General features: G+C 39.3%; 1 protein-coding gene across 5 annotated transcripts in view; it reads left to right on the top strand.

The window, feature by feature from the left end:
• The window catches only part of Fer (FER tyrosine kinase), a 305,523-nt gene that overhangs the window by 236,905 nt on the left and 46,501 nt on the right, over positions 1 to 22,117 (top strand). The window lies entirely within an intron of this gene.

Genomic DNA, 22,117 nt, shown 5'->3' with positions numbered 1-22,117 from the left:
GAAAGCTTTCTCTGATTTTGCGTAGTGGCCTGGTCTTATTGCTTCACAGATTATGGTTTTATTTTCATTTTTTTAAGATTAAGTTTTTAATTTTATGTGTATAAAGATTGTGTCCAGTCCCCTGGGACTGAATTACAAATGGTTGTGAGCAGCTATGTCGCTGGGAATTGTATGAGAGCAGTAAGAGCTCTTCACCCCTGAGCCACCTCTCCAGCCCCGGGGTTGTGGCTTTAATTGTTGCAAGCTGAGAACGACCTTTAACATGGGATGTACTGCACCTTGATACCTGTTAAGTGCGCATGAGGAAAATGATGCAAGAGCTGGTGCAGCAGGTTTTGCTTACTGGAAGCAGAGCATCACCCTGCACACCCTGGAGAGTGTTCCTTGTCACGCCTGGGTACTGTAGCCCTGTCCTGCTTTCATGAGTGCTCTGCCTCTGACTGAGGCATCTCCTCACACAGCCTTTGACAGTGTGCTGAGACTATTGATTCAGGTTTGTGGGGAGGTTGTAAAATACAGTTACAGCAAAGCAGCATATCTTCACCTCTGCAGCACACTCTTTAATATTGCTCAGTAATTGCATTTGCTTTTTAAAAATGTCAGTTGGATACTGTCTTCAAGAACTTAAAATGACTGCAGCTAAGCCATACCACGCTACTTGTGCCTTACTTTGTGTGAAAAGCCTTAACAGACAGACAGGCTAGAGCAAACCAAGGTTAACGTATGAAAACATAAAAGGTCTTGCTCTTATATTTTGAGAAAAATTACAGTTTTTTTCTGAGATTTTAAGTTATTTTAGGTATCAAACATTTCACAAATTTTTATAGTAGCTACTCTTAGAATTTTTTTTTCTTATTGAGCCATCTTTGGCTATAACTCTTAAGTAATATATATCATCAAAATTACTTTAATAATTTGTGAACTATCTCTAATATGTCCTCCTTCCCCGAGCACAGTACTGACAGTTGAAGCTAGGCAAGTGCTCAATCTCAAACCCTCTTTTTATTACTTATTTTGAGACAGGGTCTGCCTGTTTTCTATGTTAGCCTTGAATTAACCCTGTAACTCAATCAGCTCATAATCATCTCTCATTTTGAGTGTGCTTCATTTGGGGAACTATTGCTTTATTTTCATATTATTTACAGTGATGGCTTACCCTGCAAGAGGATGACTTTTTAATCATTGGAATTAAAGCCTCTCTAGACTACAGGTGGCAATGGCATTGAATTTTGTTTCTCTGCCTAAATCACATTATTTCTTATAAATGTTGTTTGACATTTTCCTTTTTAATACTTTTCATATTTTTACATGTTTTTGGAAGCCGTTCTTTGCTTGACTAATCGTAGCAGTTATTTGTATTTCTGGCTGGCAAGATTTCTCTCTTGAGCATCTTTAACACTGTCACTGAGAGCAGGTGTATTAAATAGGTCTCAGTGTTAAAGCCAGCCTTCAGTGATTGATATTGGCTCTTTGGTATGTGTTCGGAAACCCCAGATCTATTACAAGATTCAGTAATTGATTAGTCATGACTGATAATCATTAGCATAAAAGCCTCAATTTTGTCATTCTTGGTATTCAGTAACCTTTTGTCTTTATTCTCATAAATATATTTCTAATGTTTGACATTTGATATGGTTTTACTAACCATAATATATGGCGGTACATTTTTTTGTGTGTGTGTGTGATCACATCCATTGAATTCTCCTAATGTTTCTCATATTTTTGTTGTTAATCACGAGACCTAGAGTAATTTCATATCTGCAGTAGTTTTTGTTCTTCTGTAAACTTAGATAAATTCTTTTTTGTTTCATTTTTCTCCAGCAATCTATGGCATTATATTGAGAGAATACATCATTCTTCGTATTGCATTTGTAATAGGCATGAATTGTGCTCTAGAGCCTTCTTCTTGTGCCAGCCTGGGGGGCTGTTAATCTCAGAGAAGCAGTGGAGTCAACTGCCTTTGTAGTCAAAAGCGCAGTCAGTGCATAATACTAAAGAAATACCCAAAATATGTGCTTAATTCAGTGAAGGGGCCTCTCTTTTTGTAATAATTTTTGATGGGGGTAGTATAAAAATTAATTTAAACAATAGAAACAATGATGAAATTTTATCATTATTATTTAGATAATTAGTAAATCACTGAGCCCCATTTTTTTATATCCCCTGACTGCAATTTTTCCCTCCCTCCTCTCCTGTCAATCCCTTCCCTGTACCTCTCCTCCTTCATATTTCTCTTTAAAAGAGGGCAGCTGCCCATGAATATTAACTAAGCTTGGCCTATCAAGTTGCAGTAAGACTAGGCACCTCCCCTCCTATCAAGGCTAGACAAGGGTCCCAAAGGCAGGCAACAGAGTTAGAGACAGGCCCTGATCCCACTGTTAGGAGTTCTGCAAGAAGACCAAGCTACAAAACTGAACGAACATGCAGAGGCCTGGGCCAGTCCTATACAGGCTCCCCATTTGGCACGCCAGTCTCTGCGAGCCCCTGCGAACCCAGGTTAGTTGATTCTGTGAGTTTGAGCCTCATTTTTAATATATTAAAAATTACTAAAATAGGCTGGAATGATGGCTCCATGGTTAGGAGCACAGCACTGACTTCTCTTCCAGAGGACCTGAGTTCAATTTCCAGCACCTACATGGCAGCTCACAACTGTCTGTAACTCCTGTTCCAGGGGCTCTGACACCCTCACATGCAATCAAACACCAATCTATATAAAATAAAAATTACTAAAATAAATGCATGTTAAAGATTGTGAATCAAAGTAACAATTTATAATATGCTTTAAATTTTATGACCTACAAACGTTTTTATGTTCACTGATTCATTAACTAAGTTAGAACTCAGAATGTGAAAATGTTTCTAATTGTCTCTCTGCCAAATAATACTCTTTAACATTTGAGTGACACATTTTCTTTCTGTGTATATGTGTGTGTTACTATAAGCAAACCAAAGTAATGTTTTATGAAGGAAAAAAAAATGTGTGAAAATTCAATGAAGAAAGTAAAGAAAGCATTCAGAAATGGCCTGTTTTAATTTAGTTAAGTTTCCATTAACTTCCAGGATAGCTCTCTTGGTAGTCTGGGGGTGTTTGTTTGTTTGTTTGTTTGTTTGTTTTTGCAGTATTATTTTTATTTTTATCTTTTTGTTTGAAGTTTTTTAAATTTTATTTTATTAATTGCAGTTTATTCACTTTGTATCCCAGATGTAGCCCCCTTCCCATCCCCTCCCTATCCCACCCTCCCTCCCTCTTCTTCTCCTATGCCCCTCCCCAGTCCAATGATAGGGGAGGTCTTCCTCCCCTTCCATCTGACTATAGTCTATCATGAAATTTGCAGGCAAATGGTGGGATCTAGAAAAGATCATCCTGAGTGAGGTATCCCAGAAGCAGAAAGACACACATGGTATATACTCACTTATAAGTGGTTATTAGACTTATAATATAGGATAATCATACTAAAATCTGTACACCTAAAGAAGCTAATCAAAGATGCTGGGTAAGATGCTCAATCCCCATTCAGAAAGGCAAATGAGATGGACATTGGAAGAGGGAGAAAAGAGGGAACAGGACAGGAGCCTGTCACAGAGGGCCTCTGAAAGACTCCACCCAGCAGGGTATCAAAACATATGCTGAGATTCATAGCCAAACTTTGGGCAGAGTGCAGAGAATCTTATGGAAGAAGTGGGAGATAGAAAGACCTGGAGGGAATAGGAACTCCACAAAGGGAGCAATAGAACCAAAAAATCTGGGCACAGATTTTTTTTTTTTCTGAGACTGATACCCCAAACAAGGACCACACATGGAGATGACTTAGAACCCTGCACAGAAGTAGCCCAAGGCAGCTCAGTATCCGAGAGGGTTCCCCAATAATAGGACCAGGGACCATCTCTGACATGAACTCATGGGCTTGCTCTTAGATTACCTCCACCTGAGGGGAAGCAGCCTTAGCAGTCCATAGAGGAAGACCAAGAAACCAGTCCTGATAATCTGTTTTTATATCACTTTCCACTCATAGATAGGGACTTGGACATTTTTGTTTGGACTTAATTTTAATTAACCGCATTTTCTTTATAACTACTTTATAAGCCAATGTGAAATTGTCTCTTCTACATGATTTAATCAGAAACACGCTGAGAAGCTATGCTGTGGTAGTCCTTACAGTGATGTGCTGTCAGGTCATTGTGCCATGCCAGGAAGGGTACTAAACCTGGCTTATTCTGAAATGAAATCATTTAATACATAAATGGCAGTGGATATATGGTTTTATTTTTATTTTATTATAAGATTTTATTTTGATTTATTTCTAAAAGTTGGCTATATGTTTGGCATTTATGAATAGATTTTTATTGTCATATGCTTTAGTTAAAAATCATAATCTCCAGAGAAGTACAGGATTAATAGATAATTCCATTTCATCATCAATAAAGGTGATGTGTTTTTAAAGCTAGAATATGTCTTTTCTAATTTTAAATTTTGTGCTGACTACTTCAATCCTCATTGCCCTGGCACATGATGCTTCTGATTGAAGAAACAGCTCTGTAAAATAAGGTCTGACAAGCCATGCTTATAAGCAATCAAAGGTTCACATGCCTTTATCTCTAGTCTATGTTAAGTGTTCCTGCTCTGGAGACCTGAGATCTGAAATGCCCCATCAGTAACTCCAGCTCCGGGGGTGGCATGCTCTCCTCCAGCCTCCACAGGCCCCACAATGCAGCCTTTGCCTGCCACTCTCAGTCACCCTTTCCCCTGCACTCAGGGCAGGCACTTTCAGACCTGCTCTAAGTACCTGAGCAGGACATCCTGATGTCATCTGATATGTCACTGAATGGGGAACGGCTGAACGTATGAAGCAGAGGAAGGTCACTGAATGGAGAACAGCCAAGACTTAACTCCAAACCAGATGTGTAGAAGAGCCATGTTGTCTCTGTTGCCTCCCGCCTGCACTGGTAGTGTGGCTTCAGCGCAGCCTTGATTCGAAGCCGACACACACACTTGGCACGACACACATCACAACACGCCAACAGTGTGTGAAGCACCTTGACTCAGATGAAAGACATGTGCCATGAGTACCCTGTTGTCACTGTGCATACATATGGAGACATAATGGTTTAATTACAGAAAACAAAGACGCTGCTTATTCTTACTGAGAATCTTAAAGATCAAATTAGTCCATCTTGGGATCGTATTGCATTAGAATGTTTGATTTGTTTAAAATTTCTATTTGTTGCTGGCTTGAGAAACATTTTACATTCACTAAGTGAAATTTTGTTTGGAGTTAAAACAGAACTTGTAGTAATTTATGAAATGGTTCTAAACATACTTCTGCTGTTTTGTATTTATTTGAAGCAGTATTCTCATTGTTGACAAAAATCAAAACATTGATGAACTCTGGAAAATACTGAAAATGTAGTATCCAACATTCAAACATGATTTAATTGTTAATGAATTTTAATTAAATTTAATTTTTAAAAATAAACAAGAATATCCATCTTCTCCTGTGCTGTATGGTTTAGAGGGCTTCCTTTGCTACCTGTTAGCTAACAACAGGTTAACATAGATGTGCGATAGAAAGGAGTTAAGTATGTATTTATGACTAACTTATTCTAACATTTGATTACAAATTTAAATATACCATGTCATTAGTTTTAGCTTTTAAAACAATCTTACCACAGTGTGAAGAGATAATTTTAAGTATATCAAAAGTTCATGGTCCTTCTTTAGTTCAAACTGTTTTTCCTAGTGCAGTATGATATTTGTACATACAATGTGCTTATCTTATAAAAGATGTCATGCCAACAGCATTCTAAAACGTTCACTCTGAAATCCATGACTTCCGCTTGTTTTAACTAAGAAGTTTCTACTGACAGACACATATGTTTATATAGATTTTTCTCAGGAATAAAAATGAGACCTTCACTTATACTATAATCAGTTAGTGTATTGTCATGGGTTAGTGTGGTTAATGACCACAAGACCTTCAGAGAAAACAGAAAAGGGGAATATACATAAAGGGTGCAAAGACATGGAATTTTTAAATTTATTATTACTGATAGGAAAGGTACAGTGCATATATTCTGTAGATGAGGAATGTGAGGCAGGCCAGAGGACACTCTGCAAGGTCTTGAGGGTAGGAGGAAGCAGTGGGGACGTACAGGAAGGAGTGGGACAAACAGCTGCTGCGCTGTTTCCTAGGGCTGCCCGTTTTTGTGTTAAGGGACTAATAGGAAAGAAATTTGGTGATGCCTCTGACTCTTTGCTGTTTCCGAGTCTCATTTAGTCAGTAATTAAGTACATTGGACTTAGGATGTCAAACAGATGTTCTTATGCATCAAAGTCTAAATAAATAAACAAACAAATAAAGCCTATAATAACTAGAGTTTCCGATTTTGTCTTAAGGCCTGTTAGGTACTAGGGAACAGAAACTGCGTAAACAATTGCAGGTTTACTATAAGAAAGCAGAGTGTTTTCCATAGCCCAAGCACAGAGAGTGCAGGCAGACACAGAAGAACACAAGACTGGCAACTGAGAAACAGCAGTGGACCCGGGGACCCTCAGCTGCCCCTGCGCTTTCACTTGGACTTCTGTTCTTCCTTCTTGCTGTCTCGTTGCTGCTGCTGCTTGCTCTAAAGATCATGTTCCTGTTCTCCATAGGCAAATTGCTCCGAAATGCTATTTAAGTCAAGATACTCTTGTAGGCTTAGCACACCTACAGGTGATGGTATGTGCTCAGATTTCACATTCTTGGCTGTCTTCTTCCTTTCTTTCTTTCTTCCTTCCTTCCTTCCTTCCTTCCTTCCTTCCTTCCTTCCTTCCTTCCTTTCTCTTCCTTCCTTCCTTCCTTCCTTCCTTTATTTATTTTTATTAGTTACATTTTATTAACTCTGTATCCCAGCTGTATCCCATTCCCTCCCAAACCCTTCCTCCCTCCCTCATCTCCTCCCTGCCCCTTTCCAAGTCCACTGATTGGAGAGGACCTCCTCACCTTTCATCTGACCCTGTTTTATCAGGTATCTTCAGGACTGGCTGCAAAGTCCTCCTCTGTAGCCTAGTAGGACTGCTCCACCCTTGGAGAATGGGGAGGTCAAAGAGCCTGCCATTGAGTTCCTATCAGAAATAGTCCCTGTTCCCCTTACTATGGGAAACCAATTGGTTACTGAGCTACCACGGGCTACATCCGAGCAGAGGTTCTAGTTTATATCCATACATGGTCCTTGGTGGAGTGTCAGTCTCAGAAAAGACCCCTGTGCCCAGATATATTTGGTCCTTGTGGAGCTCCTATCCTTTCCATGTCATACAAACTCCCCCTTATTTCATATGGTTCCCTGCACTCTGTCAAAGGTTTGGATATGAGTCTTAGTATCCGCTTTGATATGCTGCTAGGTAGAGTCTTTCAGGGGCCCTCTGTGGTAGGCTCCTGTCCTGTTATTTGTTTTCTCCTATGTCCAATGCCCATCCCATTTGTTTTTCTAAGTGAGAATTGATCATCTTACCCCGGGTCCTCTTTCTTATTTATCTTCTTTAGGTGTCTAGATTTCATTGTGTTTATCATATCTTATAGGACTATATGAGTGAGTATATACCATGTGTGTCTTTTTCCTTCTGGGATACCTCACTCAGAATGATCTTTTCTAGATTCCACCATTTGCCTGCAAATTTCATGATTTCCTCTTTTTTGATTGCTGAGTAGTATTCCATTGTGCAAAAATACCACAATTTTTGTATCCATTCCTCTGTTGAGGGACATCTGGGTTGTTTCCAGGTTCTGGCTATTACGAATAAAGCTGCTACAAACATGGTTGAGCAAATGTTCTTGCTGTGTACTTGAGCAAATTTTGGATATATGCCTAGGAGTTGTATAGCTGGATCTTGAGGAATTACTATTCCCAATTGTCTGACAAAGTGCCAGATTGACTTCCAAAGTGGTTGTACCAATTTACATTCCCACCAGCAATGGAGGAGGGCTCCCCTTTCTTCACAACCTCTCCAGCATGTGTTGTCACTTGAGTTATTCATCTTAGCCATTCTGATGGGTGTAAAGTGAAATCTCAGGGTCGTTTTAATTTGCATCTCACTGATGGCTAAGGACGTTGAGCATTTCTTTAAGTCTTTCTCTGCCATTCTATATTCCTCTACAGAGAATTCTGTTTAGCTCCGTACCCCATTTTTTAATGGGATTACTTGATTCATTGCTTTTCAATTTCTTTAGTTCTTTATATATGCGGGATATCAGCCCTCTGTCAGATATAGGGTTGGTGAAGATCCTTTCCCAGTCTATAGGCTGTCGTTTTGTTCTGACGACAGTGTCATTTGCTTTATAGAAGCTTTTCAGTTTCATGAGGTCCCATTTATTGATTGTTGCTCTTAGAGCCTGTGCTGTTGGTGTTCTGTTCAGGAAGTTGTCTCCTGTGCCAGTGAGTTCTAGGCTCTTCCCCACTTTTTCTTCTACCCGATTTAGAGTATCTGGTTTTATGTTGAGGTCTTTGATCCACTTGGACTTTAGCAGCACCATTTGTTGAAGATGCTATCTTTTTTCCACTGAATGGTTTTGGCTTCTTTGTCAAAAATCAAGTATTCATAGGTGTGTGGGTTTATTTCTGGGTCTTCTATTTGGTTCCATTGATCCTCCTTTCTGTTTCTATGCCAATACCATGCAGATTTTATTACTATTGCTCTGTAGTACAGCTTGAGAACAGGGATGGAGATACGTCCAGATGATCTGTTGTTGTACAGGATCATCTTGGAGATTCTGGGTTTTTTGTTACTCCATATGAAGCTGAGAATCTTTCTTTCGAGGTCTGTAAAGAACTGAGTTGGTATTTTGATAGGAATTGCATTAAATCTGTAGATTGCTTTTGGCAGGATGGCCATTTTCACAATTTTAATCCTACCAATACATGAACAGGGGAGATCTTTCTATCTTCTGATATTTTCTTCATGTCTTCCTGTTTTCATCAACAGTGTATTTAGGCATGGAACTGTCTATGGGATCACTCTTATGAAAGGTGGTAAAACCAATACTGGGTGTGAAGACATTGTTTTCAGAGGTTGGGGTACATGCTGGGTAGCTCAGCAAAGGGCTGCCACATACTGAGCATTCACTCTCACCACGTGTTCATTTTCTCATGCCTCTTGTTTTATTAGCTTAGTATCATTTGTCTCTACAGGAGAAACTGAGCCACAAAACAGGAATTTTATAGTTAGAGAGAGGGCTCAGTGCTTAAGAGTGTTGGCTGTGCAGTCTTGAGGGTGTGTCCCCACTCCAGCACCCCATAACCAGCACTCCCATGTGCACAAACATACACATGCACACATACATACAAAAAGTAAATAAAATCTTAGGCAATGCATTTTTGAAAAGAGTGATTTCAGGGTCAAGGAAGAATCAAGATTACAGAGGTCACAGTAAAGTCTGTGAAACAAAGAAATATTTAATTACGTATTTAGATAATTCCTTTTTCTTTTATGAGTCAGTCAGTCATATGGCTTTTAATAATAAAGTAAAACCATTTCAGAAAGCTGGCCAAGAACAGATCTTGTGGAGACACTGGATACTTTTCAGTACTTACCTTCCTGTATCTCTGCTCAGTCACATAGTGCAAGTAAGATGTTGGTCAGCAGGGTCGGTATTATAGTGGTTATATATGCTCTACTACTGGGGGACACATATTTTTGTAATTATGCAAAAATTTAGCTGTGTGGTATTTTTAAACTGACCTTTACTACTGAACTTCCTGTACAGTTTCATTTTTAGTTTTGAGGACAGAGTTTGTTTAACTTCTGAGAACATGTGTGTGTGTGTGTGTGAGAGAGAGAGAGAGAGAGAGCAGCCTGTCATGTCCCATCCCTCATTCCCTCCCAGTCCCTCCCTCCCTCCCTGATCTCCACCGTGCACCTTGCCAAGTCCACTAGATTTTTTCAATACAAGGTTTCTCTGTGTAGCCTTGGCTGTCCTGGACTCACTTTGTAGACCAGGTTGGTCTTGAACTCACAGAGATCCTCCTGCCTCTGTCTCCCTGAGTACTGGGATTACAAGCATGGACCACCGCGCACAGCCTCAGTGGAATTTTAAATGAGCACTTTTCATATAGCAGAATAGGAGTGAAATTTGACACATGATGGATGAATTGGTCAATAAAAAGTTCCACAGTATTGCTCTCAGGTGACTGGGACTTCCTATAAAACACTGTTGTTTACTCACAAATAACCTTTCAAATTGCATTTTTTCATTTCTTTACACTGTGTAGATGAAGAAAGAATTAATCTAATCTGATGGGTACCTGTATGGATTATACATACACAGTCCAAAGGAATATCTGGCTATTTTTTTTTCACATTTTGAGACACATATATTGATTTATCTAAAATAGAAATATTTTTCTTTTTTCTATAATAACAGAAAAAAATAAAAGCAAACTTCTCAGGAAACAGAAAAGTGTGTTTCTTGTTTCCATAGGCTTTTCTGTTTCTTATTTCCATAGTCATCTGTTGAGAGGATTACTAATGCCTACCTTCTGGTCAATGATTGTGATGTTTAATCATAATAAGAGGCATAAAAGCCTTTCCAAAATCTAATTGATTATAACAGTCAGCTACTATCCAAGGCATCTTAGGAGATGGAAAGTGAAAGCATTCTGATCAAGAAAGAAATTGGCCAAAGATGTTCTTGTTAAAACACACACACAGCGTACACATAGATGAAAATCATTCTTCAGTAACAAGCCTGCCGTCTCCTTTGTCTGCTCCTGAACCTACCCTGTTGGTCACTGAGGCGCTGAGGAAACTTGGGTTGACAGCCAGCACAGGCCAACAGCAGGCCTCTCAGGGCATCCTGGGTGCGGTCTCCCAGCAGGAACAAGCCCATCACACGGCAGAGCTTTTTGCACATAACTTTCACTCTTATATTTCCATATCTCCATTTGCAGGGCTTTATTTACTTAGAAAAAAAAGACTGTGGTGTTAAGAAAACCTTTCCAACATGTCTGTGCCTGTTTATTTATTTATTTACTTTACATCCTGATGGTAGCCTCCTTCCTTTCTCCTCCTGGTCCCCTCCTCCTCCCTTTTCTCCTTCCCCTTTTCTTCCCTATTCCTCAGAAAAGGGGAGCCCCCCAACCCACTCTAGGTCATCAGGGAAAGAGGACTTGCTCAGTCCTCTTTCCCTGTGGCTTGCCTCTCCAGGGGGATGTGATTAAAAAGCAGACAACAGAGACCATGTCAGAGACAGCCCCCACTCCACTTTCTAGGGGACACACATAAAGCTAGATTTCTTCATGGAAAGGGAGAATTCTCTTTTCCCCAGTGCTTCTTCGTTCAGTCTGTCACAGAGGTAAACTGAAGTCATGTGATATTCAAATACTGCTGTAAGAGGCATCTCAAAGGTAAGACGGCCTCTGTGATGTTCTGCAGTGATGCTGTCTGTATCTCACTGGGAAGAGGACACTCCAGGTTCCTAATCTGTATCAGGCACATCACCCCTCATAGCAGCATGAAGCCCTTCACATTCTCACAGACCTGTGCTCCTTTCCTGCTGTCTCTGCCGTGTAAGAAAATGTGCTCATGATCCAGAATTCCTAGATGTTGACGGGCTTGCTGGAGCCAGGATGAGACTGTCACCCTCCACAGTGAACAGCCACAGAGTTAACATGTGAGGCGGGCGGTGTTCCGCCTCTGCTAAAGAGCACTGCTCTTCCCCCGGACATCTCCATCAGTTCTGCTGCTGTCACGTGAGACTACCAGGAGACCTCCGTCAGGAGGAATGGAGTAGAAAAGGTGTGGGTTACCAAAACCTACCAGGATGTATCTTTTTCTCATTTTCTAACAAGAAAAAGCAAGAGAAGGAGAAGGTCTGGGTAGTTTAGGAAGTTTTTATAGTCTATCACAAAGGACCCTGAGAGCCACATCCAAATAGTGTTAAAGGAAATTCTCTTCTCACCTCTGGGTGCAGCACAGATGTGTCTAAGAATAGAACTCTTTTCTTTGGATGGCTTTGAAGTTGCTTCAACATTAGGTCTTATGAATCCACATGGGGACCCTCTTGAGAGGCAGAAGCATGTTGGGTTCATGTGGAAGCCATGCCTGTTGTCAGGTACACTCTCTGGCATGTGGTACACCAACGTACTCACACACAAGATAACTAAGTGTGCGCTAGGTGTAACACAATCTTAATTGTTTTACAACTCAGATTATTCTTGACCTTAATATTTATGCCTATGGTATATGTTAAGGGAAATAAGTCTTCCTAATTTGCTCTAGATAATATACTCAAATTATGATCGCTATTAATGCAATGGATGCTTTAATATGCAAGCATGAGAAGTAAATTAAACAAAATATAAATATATGTTTAACTATTCATCTATTGTATATTTACAATATAATAATACATATAACATTATGGTTATATATAATACATCATATATTATATTAATATGTTGATATTAATATATTGATATATTACATCCCATTATATATTATGGTGCTAATACTATAGCGTATACTATATTATATTTATAATATGTGAACATTGTGTTATGTTACGTGTTGTATATTGTATGCTGTATACTACATTACAGTAGAGTATAAATATATATACTATATGTTCTTACTCAGAGTCATAAGAACGGCCTGTGGCGGCTGTCACTCCTCTCTACTGTGCTCTGTACATGAGTCAGGACTAACATTCCCCACGCGTTGCCCCACCCCTCTCACACACGGAAGCTTGCTCTGCAGTGGGCCAGTATAAGCCTTGTCTTTTCAAACTCACCATCAGTGCAAACGGTAAGAAGCCATCTGGCAGGTTGGAGAGGCAGCTCAGCAGTGAAAGCACGGGCTGCTCTTGCAGAGGACCCTGCTTCAGTTCCAGCACCCACATGGCAGCTCGCGATCATCAGTAAACTCTGGGAGCGTGCGCGCACACACACACACACACACACACACACACACACACACAGGCAAACTGCTCATACACACGAAAATACATAGCAAATAAAAAATTCTGAGAAGCCATTTAACATATAGGAGACTTAAGATTGATGTGAGTCATTTTCTGGGTTTCCCAGTATTATCATTTACTGTTTTCCATTTAGGAGAACAAATATGTCAATATATAAAAGTAAACTTTATTAAAATAACAGTTAATAAACACATTTTAAATAATTAGAATATTTTATAACATTTAAATATTTATTTTAGTATTTAATAAAATATTGGATAAATTTTAAATTAAGTAAATAAATATTTAAAATAAAAATTAAAACATGTTTAAGATTTAAAAATAAAAAATTAATAAATCAGTAAATGATACTGTTTTCTTATTTTTCATATGGGAATATCAAGACTTAGTAGCTTCTGAAGACATACTCAGTAGTGAAGCTGGATCTCAGCTGGAAACCTTTGAGGATGGGGGATGGACATCAGATGGACATCCCTGTGTAGAATTTTATCTTCAGAGCCAGATTTTAGATATTCTAGCTCTGTAGTACACAAGGTCTTCATCTCTACCCCACCATTGTGGTGTGGGAAAAACCGCTAAAGAAACACGTGAGAACAGAAGCAGGTTGAATTCCCATAAAACGTTACCCACTGAAGAAATGAGGTGTTATCTGCTCTTATCTGCTCATGGACCATATGCTGTGCCCCATGCTGTAAAATATTTAAATACTTCAGAGAACAAGTGCTGAAGGAGAACTAGGAGTATGTAAGGGAAGATTGTTTCTGTCTCAGTCTAAGTTTTCTTTGAGATCTAATTTTCTTGAGCCCTTGCTCAAGTCCTGCTCCACCTCCACCATTTGCTTTGCTTTGTGTAGTTAATCTTTGGTGTATTAGTCGGCTTTCCGTAACTGTAACAGGAACTTGACATAGTGTACTTACAAAGAAGACAGTGAATTTAGCTCACAGCCTGAGGTTCTGACCCGGGACTGATGGTCACTGCTGCACTTAGGCCTGTGTGTGGCAAGGTGCAATTGGTCAGGCCACGTGTGTGGGAGGAAGCTGCTCACCTCATGGCTGCTCCATAGGGAAAAGACAGGAAGTGATGAGATCCTAGTCTCTTCTAAGGACATGCCCTAGAGCTCTAAAACCTCTTTCAGGCTCTTCAAGGTTCACTTCATGCCCGGTAATGCTTCCCTAAGGACCAAGCCTGTTTACCACATAGGCCTTTGTGAGACAGCCCAGATGTAAGCCAGCGTTTGTCTCAAGTGAGGATCATCCACTACATAATTAAATTTGGTTCAGTGTCCTTCTTCCTTCCTTCTTTGCTCCCTCCCTCCTTTATTTTTTTCCTTTTTTCTCTCCTTCCTTCCTACCTTCCTTCCTATCTTCCTACTTTCCTTCCTTCCTCCCTTCCTTCCTTATGGCTCCCTCTTTCCTTCTCTCCCCTCTCTTTGTTCACTTCTCTAATTCTTAGAGATGAATCAGGAGATACAATTTCAAATTTCAGATATATTTAACTCTAAACTATAATTATCAAAGATGCTGTGATGGAGATTATTTTAATTCATAGGTTCTAACACAGCATCTGTTGGAGATTATTAATGCTAATTAAGGTTTCACTTTTTTCTAACACATTATTGAAAAAAATCTCTGAAGATATGAGTCAGGAAAGAAAAGAGATGAAAATAAAGGTTGTTGGTGGAATCAGTTAGTTTCTAATGAGTTGTCCAAGGTGAGTGAGGCTGACACCTGGCTTCTGAGATCCAAACTGAACCATGAGGAGTGAAAGGACTTGTCTGGGCAGAGCAAAGCGAGTGGCATATGATTAACAAGTTATGTAGTAAATATGCTTAAGCCTTGAGCTTTTTGAGATTTTTAGAGTGGTGACTTTTTTTTTAATTATTCTTTGGGTTATTCAATTTAACATTGTCAGATTAAAGTTGAGGACATTTCTTTTTTCAATTTCTGCATTTTAATTATTAGTGTGTGTGTGTGTGTGTGTGTGTGTGTGTGTGTGTGTGTGTGTGTGTTCGCGCCTTTGCTGTGCCTGTGAGATGTATATGGGTACACTTGTGACACATTGGAGACTGTAGAGGTTCTCTCAAGAGTCAGTCCTCTCCAGCTCTGGAATGAGGGATTGAACTCAGGCTGTGCTGCCTGACCAGAGAGCTGCCAGGATCATTTTTACTGTGTTAATCTTGCCAAGCCATAAGCATGGGAGATCTTTCCATTTTCTGATATGTTCTTCTAATTCTTTCTTCAGAGACTTATTTTTTTTTTTTCATACAAGTCTTTGACTTGCTTGGTTAGGGTCCTACCAAAGTAATGTCTTGTGTGGCTATTGTGATCCACCATATTAACAAACTGAAAAAAAAAAAAAAAAACACATGATAATCTCCTTAGATGCTGAAAAAGCATTTGACAAAACCCAACATCTGTTTATGTTTAAAGTATTGGAGAGGTCAGGGATACAAGACACATACCTAAACATAGTAAAGGCAATATACAACAAGCCTATAGCCAACATCAAACTAAACGGAGAGAAACTTAAAGCAATCCCACTGAAATCAGGGACAAGGCAAGGCTGCCCACTCTCTCCATATTTCTTCAACATAGTACTTGAAGTCCTAACTAGAGCAATAAGACAATTGAAGGAGATCAAGGGGATACAAATCAGAAAGGAAGAAGTCAAAGTATCACTATTTGCAGATGATATGATAGTATACCTGAGTGACCCCAAAAATTCTACCAGGGAACTCCTACAGCTAATTAACACCTTCAGCAAAGTGGCCGGATACAAAATTAACTCAAAAAAATCAGTAGCCCTCCTGTATACAAAAGACAAAATGGCTGAGAAAGAAATTAGGGAAACAACACTCTTCACAATAGCCAACAGTAATGACTGAAATGACTACACTCAGAGACAGCTCTTATTTTTCAGTGTTCAGAATTCATACTCTTCTCTGTGTTTTTTCTTTCCTGCTGCCTCCAGTAATTGGGTTGGTTTCAAAAACCATACTCCAGGCCATACTCCTTGAACCTTACTGGATTCTCTGGAAAACTGCAGTTATGTGCTTGTGTTTAAACAGTCCTGTTGTAGTTTGTGATGGCTGCTTACACTCAGGGCATCTACCTTCCTTCTCTCTCAGTCACGGTATGCCTCATTCTGAGAGTGTGTTGATGGGGGAGACTGTGGTTTCCACGCTCAAGTGATGTTCAAGCAATGTAGCCTCCATTCCTCTCGGAGGGCTGAAGCAACAAGAGCAATGCTCTTCCGCCTGCTTGTGGAACCACCATACTACCCAGAAAAGTGGGAATTTGAAATGTTACTTTGCAGGCTAATCCTGTTAAAGCTCCTTGAATAACAAGAAGTTATTAGCTAAATGAATTGGTGACTTTGAATAAGGATGGTTGCCTGTAGTAACTCCTCCTCCTCCTCCTCTTCCTCCTCCTCCTTCTCTTCTGCTTCTTCTTTTCTTCTTCTTCTTCTTCTCATAGTACATTTTCATCCATGTATGACTTTAACCTTTCCTAATTTTATCAACAACTGTAAGTCAGTTTTCTTAGGTCTGTGACTTACCATTTAAATTGCTGTGAACCATAAGATTAACCTAGCAGTAGCAGTGATGGTGGTAACTGCCCTGCCTTGTATAGGAGTAGAGCGTTCTTTGCTTCACCCTCTCCTTCCTCATTAGTGAATGAGGAAGGAAATACTTCCATATACTTACTTACTTACTTACTTACTTACTTACTTACTTACTTACTTACTTACTTACTTACCTATTTATCTATTTTTGTTTTTGCAGCAGATATTCTCTGTGTAGCCTTGGCTGTCCTGGACTTATTTTGCAAGCCAGACTGGCCTCGAACTCACAGACATCTTCCGGCCTCTGCCTCCCTGAGTACTGGGACTACAGGCATGTACCACTGTGCACAGCCCTATTATACCATAGTGAAAAACAAGTTTTTTCACCAAAATATTCTGCATGCAATTTTTAAATCATGAAATTTATTTTATGTGACTAGATAGTCAAGTCACATTTTTACTTCCAATCACGATTTAAAATAGCTATGACTATTTGCAATTGTCTTTGGGGAAGTTATAAAACAACAGTCTTTTCTTAATTAAGGCACTCCTAGTAAACACTTTAAACATCAATATGTGATTCTACTCTGTTTTCTCTTGTTTCATTAATAATGTGATGTTTTTCTAATTTCTGTTTGAGAATTGCTGAATTAATGTCAAGGAGAGAACAGGTGTAATAATTGTCACACTTGTGCTGTCTGCCCCATTATATATAGCATGGTTCTTACTCTGCTTAGGCTCTGGCAGAGCACTGCGGAGCTGGAACTGCAAATGATAAGATGCCCGTATTAATATTAAGCAGTTTCCATGGGCTAATTAAGTATAAAATTCCAAATATGTACATATAAATGTACTTAAATTCACATTATACAAATTAAAATGGTCTGTACTGTTTGTTTTAACACATGGATCACAAGTTAATACACTTTCTATCAAAATCCAAACAAATATTTAGATTGGGCACTTTACGAAATAATTCTGCATGTGTATGAAAAAATAAATATACCACAAAATCAACAAAAAGAGATATATAAAGAACAATTTCCTATGTATATATGTTAAAACATAATAATTATAGTAAAATAGGCACATGAGGAGAAATAGAATATAATGTCAAAAATAGACCAGTATGTAGACAGAGTTAGGATATGATAAAAGTGGTTGGTTATGTAAGTGAGAACATAACTCAACACATGATGTTTGAACACAGGTAGCTATTTGTGGGACTGGAATTAGGGAACAGGAATAAACAAAGTCATTTATACCTCATAACAACATAAATTCAGTTTTTCCTGTGGTAGCTTCTAGACAACTCAATGCTAAACAAAACAAAAAGAAAACCTTGTGAAAGTGTGAAAAAAATTAAAATTAAGTGTCTCAAATATAATCTTTAATATTCTCATTTTTAAAATGTCTACATGTAGCTTTTCTTATCCTTTCTGATATCAAAATTGGACATTAGGGCTTCAGTGGGCATAATCATAAAAATGCATATATTTCAGAAATATTGAGAAAATGGATAAAGACTTGGCACCATAATAAAAATCATAATGAAGACACAGCTGCTAGCTGGTCATGGGGGCACATGCCTGGAGTCCCAAGGAGGCTGATGCAGGGGTATCAGGAGTGTAGGTCCAGCTTGAGCATAGTGGGACTTTGTCAAATGAGTAGTAAATGTGGCCTAAGAGAGTTAGGTATTTCATGAGCTTCATAGTACTTCATGGCTTTAATTGATTTGTGCATACATTTTGATTATTAAGATAAATGTTTTTCCCTCAAGGCTTTTTGGTATTTGTTTTAGTCATTGTTCTATTGCTATGAAAGGAAACCGTGACCACAGCAACTCTTATAAAAGAAGGTATTTAATTGGGCCTTGCATACAGTTTCAGGCATTGTCCATTATCGTCATGGCAGGGAACATGGTAACAGGCAGGCATGGTGCTGGAGAAGTAGCTGAGAGCTACAACCTGATCTGCAAGCAGAGGAAGAAGACTTTGCCTGACATGGGCTTTTGAACCTCAAAGCCCAGCCCCAGTGACACACTTCCTCCAACAAGGCCACACCTCCTAATCCTTCTAATCCTACCAAAGAGTTCCACTCCCTGGTGACTGAGCACTCAAATATATGAGCCTATGGGGGCCATTCTGATTCAACCACCACAGTAGCTCTTCCTCAGAGCTCTACACTACTGCGCTGCTGATCTCTCAGTGGCTTCTCTTAATCACATTCAAAGCTGAAACAAACAATTTAAAATTGTATAAATAGCACCTTAAATATATAAATAGGCAGGTAGAGTCAATTTAATAGTTTATGGTCAGTGTGTGAATTTTTATCAGATAACAATTTGTATAAATTTGCTGATTTTATTATTTTAATATAAATTTCCTAAATTGAGGTGCATCTTATTTTTAATTTGTTATCTTTCCAATGCACGAGACTAGTGGCCGCCATACAATATGGGACATTAGATTATAGGCTTTTGGAGGGCCAAGGGACCTTTTTACTCTCATATCCCTCACACATAGTACGGTGACCCGGGGGGAAAGCATCGGCTCTGCCTCCCTAGTGGAGCCTCTTTCTGTTCCTGCCCTGAGAGACTCTTCATCCACATTCCTGTCTCCTTCATTTGCATGCTTCTAGAGCAGTGACTGTTTTCCTGCTTCCTGTCTCTGACGTGGCAGGTAACTAATGTATGTTTGTTGAGAAGACTTTGGAGAGAAGAAGCTAAGCTACAAAAAATTATTTTTTTCTACTTAAATTAGTCTCCCGAAATATGATGCATTAAGTCTCACCAGACCAGATTTGTAGTTCTGTAACATTCTGCAGTAAAAGTGGAAACCCTCAAGTCATCTGTACCTTAGTTGCAGCCATCTGCATGGGCTAACTGCTGCCTTTTTTTTTTTTTTTTTTAAGATCCCTAAGGCCTGTGGATTCAGGAGCCTGACTTAATATAACCTGTTCTGTGCTAAATAAATCTCCCAGCTACAGCTTTCTTCCCTCTCCTCTCTCTCCTCTGTTGACCCTTGTAGACAAAGTTTGGTCAGCGTCAATCAAATGCTGTGCATTGGCAATAATATTACTAACTATATTTTTCTTATATTTTTTTCACTGAATTATATAATAATATTTTTATCTCGTGGGATATCTAAAGTTTCTTTCTAATAGAAAATATGAAGACAATAATGTGTTTGCTCTTTGGGCTAAGATGTTCTCCCACATATCTGGTGTTATGAATAACAGTAGAGGGTACTTTTAGTTTTTGTTCGTAGTAACTGAGCAGCCACCAAGGGTGCTGATGTGGTCTTAGCTGCCAAAAGTAACCACCGTGCTCTTAGCTTAGCTTTGTTTTAGTCAAAGTTTAAGAGCTTGCTGAGCCATATTAGTGTCGTTCACACTGCTTAGTAGAGTGGCCAGTTGTATAAATTGAGAGAGCTTTGCTGAAAGACAGAATAGAGTTCAGCTTTTGTTTGTGTTCGGCATCTTCAGTTTTCAGTGCGTTGCCAGTGTCATGAAGTTGTTTCAAGAATTCTCTGAACAAATGTGCACAAAGCGTGTCCACAGTGAGTATACAGAAATTAGTGTAGCGGTTGTTGTGGCTGCTTTTGTTACTATATTCAAGTCTTCTCTGGCAAGGCAGGTTGGAAGACTACACAGAAGGTGGTGGAGCCAAGGCAAGGGTCAGCTCTCCTTAGATCTTTAAAACCAGACACCAAGGTGAGTTCATGAGGCTAAAACCCAGTTGCCCTGTTTCCTAGGAGGTGGCAGTCCTGGAGTCCATCTCAGGTGACACTGTAATCCCAGCAGCCTCAGTGAGTACATGGTGCTAAGGCACATTGACTAAAAGAGAGCAATGACATGGAATACAGCCGAGGGGAAAGCTGGCAGCTTATCTTCCGTGCTCACTGCATAATCTATAAAATGCCTTCCATCTAACACAGATGCATAGGAGATGTACAGCATGTAAGTTTTTACTGTAACTTCTGGTTATGCTGGAAAATAAATAGGTGTGTTGTTGGGAAAGGGTTTTTTAGTCTTGGAAATAAATTGTTAATTTGCAGTTGACAGTAAAAGAATTCATTTCAGAATATTCCTCTTAGAGTAGAAAAGCATTATTAAGAAGATGTATAAACAGTGCTCAAGATTTGATCATGTGCTGTATAGAAAAGAAGTGTCCCTATTCCTCAGCAATGCCAAGTGATGGCACGGCATCTTTTATATTTTTTAGTAAACTTGAGTAGGTAAGTCCAAAAGCTTGCATCTGAGTAATTTCAAGTGGCTCAAACACCCAGCATGTCTGAGAGACTATATGTCATTGATGGAGGTGGGATCGTGGATGGGATCAGAGCAAGGGAAACAAGAGATTGACTTGGGGTCATAAGCTACAGGCTCTTCATAATTAATTCATTTAAAACCTCTGAGAAGGACACATATAACGGACATATATAATTCTTCAGAATTTCTTAGGACAGTTCTATGCCAAGCCTAGCTTAGCCTGCTTCTTTATAAAGCAGCCTGATTCTTCACCACTGGGACTCAGTCCTTCGGCTTCAGCTATCCTCTGAATTTTGCCTCCTATCTCTCCCTTCTGATTTTCTCTGCCACTGCTCAGTGAGGTAAACAGTCTGCCCTCAGACGCAGAAACGGTTGTGAGGAATTCTGTGGCTCTGCTGTGTGGCCTGGGCCATCCCTTCTACGCAGCTGTAACTTGGTCTTTCCTTCTGCGCCTTGGAAATGCATTGAAAGGCAACAACAAACGTGTATCACATGTAAAGCAACTTAGAAATGTTGCATTTCATTATTGTCTGGGGTATTTCCTTTAAAATAATTATCTTAAGAATAATGATACAGCTGAATTTAGCTGGCTATGTAGCTTGCAGTTTATTTCATGAATAGATCCTCATCTGATTCTGACAGTAGCTAGGAAGCAATTATCACTGTTTCACAAGATAACGAATACAATTTTAGCAAGAACACATGTGTTTCCAGGGCTTTGACCTAGGCTTTCTACCTTCAGGTCTGATCTCCCCTCCCCTTCCCTGTGTTTTCTCCCATTTTAATCATTTTTATGCTTTTCACGTATCACCATTTTATTTTGTTAATACTGGAAACATATGGGTCTTTAGTGCAAGCTTTAACTCAGTTACTGAATTTGTATAAACTGTTATATCTTTAAGAATTTCTCATTAGTAAAATAATTTTGGCATTGATATGAAGCAAAAAAAAAAATCCTAATATAGTATTAGTGATGGCCATACAACCTGTCTATTTAATGTTTTGAGTTAATCTATTATTTTACAAAGTCTTCATGTCCTTGGAAGTAAATTTTTAGGTTGTTTTAATTATGTCTTCAATAAGCAGCTTGCTAGTCTGCTCACTAGGGCTCTAGTGAGGCTTTGTAAAGGAAAGAAACATGGAGAACAAAGCCTCCAACCAAGACTAGGTCATGCAGGGATGTTTTCTACACAGCAGAACTGTACATGCTACTTTCAGGCTTTTGTTTATGTGCATGCATGTGTGCGTGTTCATGTGATGGTGGTGTGGGGGCGGCTCTGGAAGAAGGAAAGGAAATGCACCAAAGGCTGGCCTTTCACTCCATGGCTGTC

Source organism: Psammomys obesus, unplaced genomic scaffold (assembly GCF_907164565.1).
Source record: "Psammomys obesus unplaced genomic scaffold, mPsaObe1.curated_primary_1811, whole genome shotgun sequence".
Taxonomy (NCBI): Eukaryota; Metazoa; Chordata; class Mammalia; order Rodentia; family Muridae; genus Psammomys; species Psammomys obesus.
The sequence above is the reverse complement of the archived record's forward strand: the minus strand, read 5'-3'. Positions and strand labels throughout refer to the sequence as shown.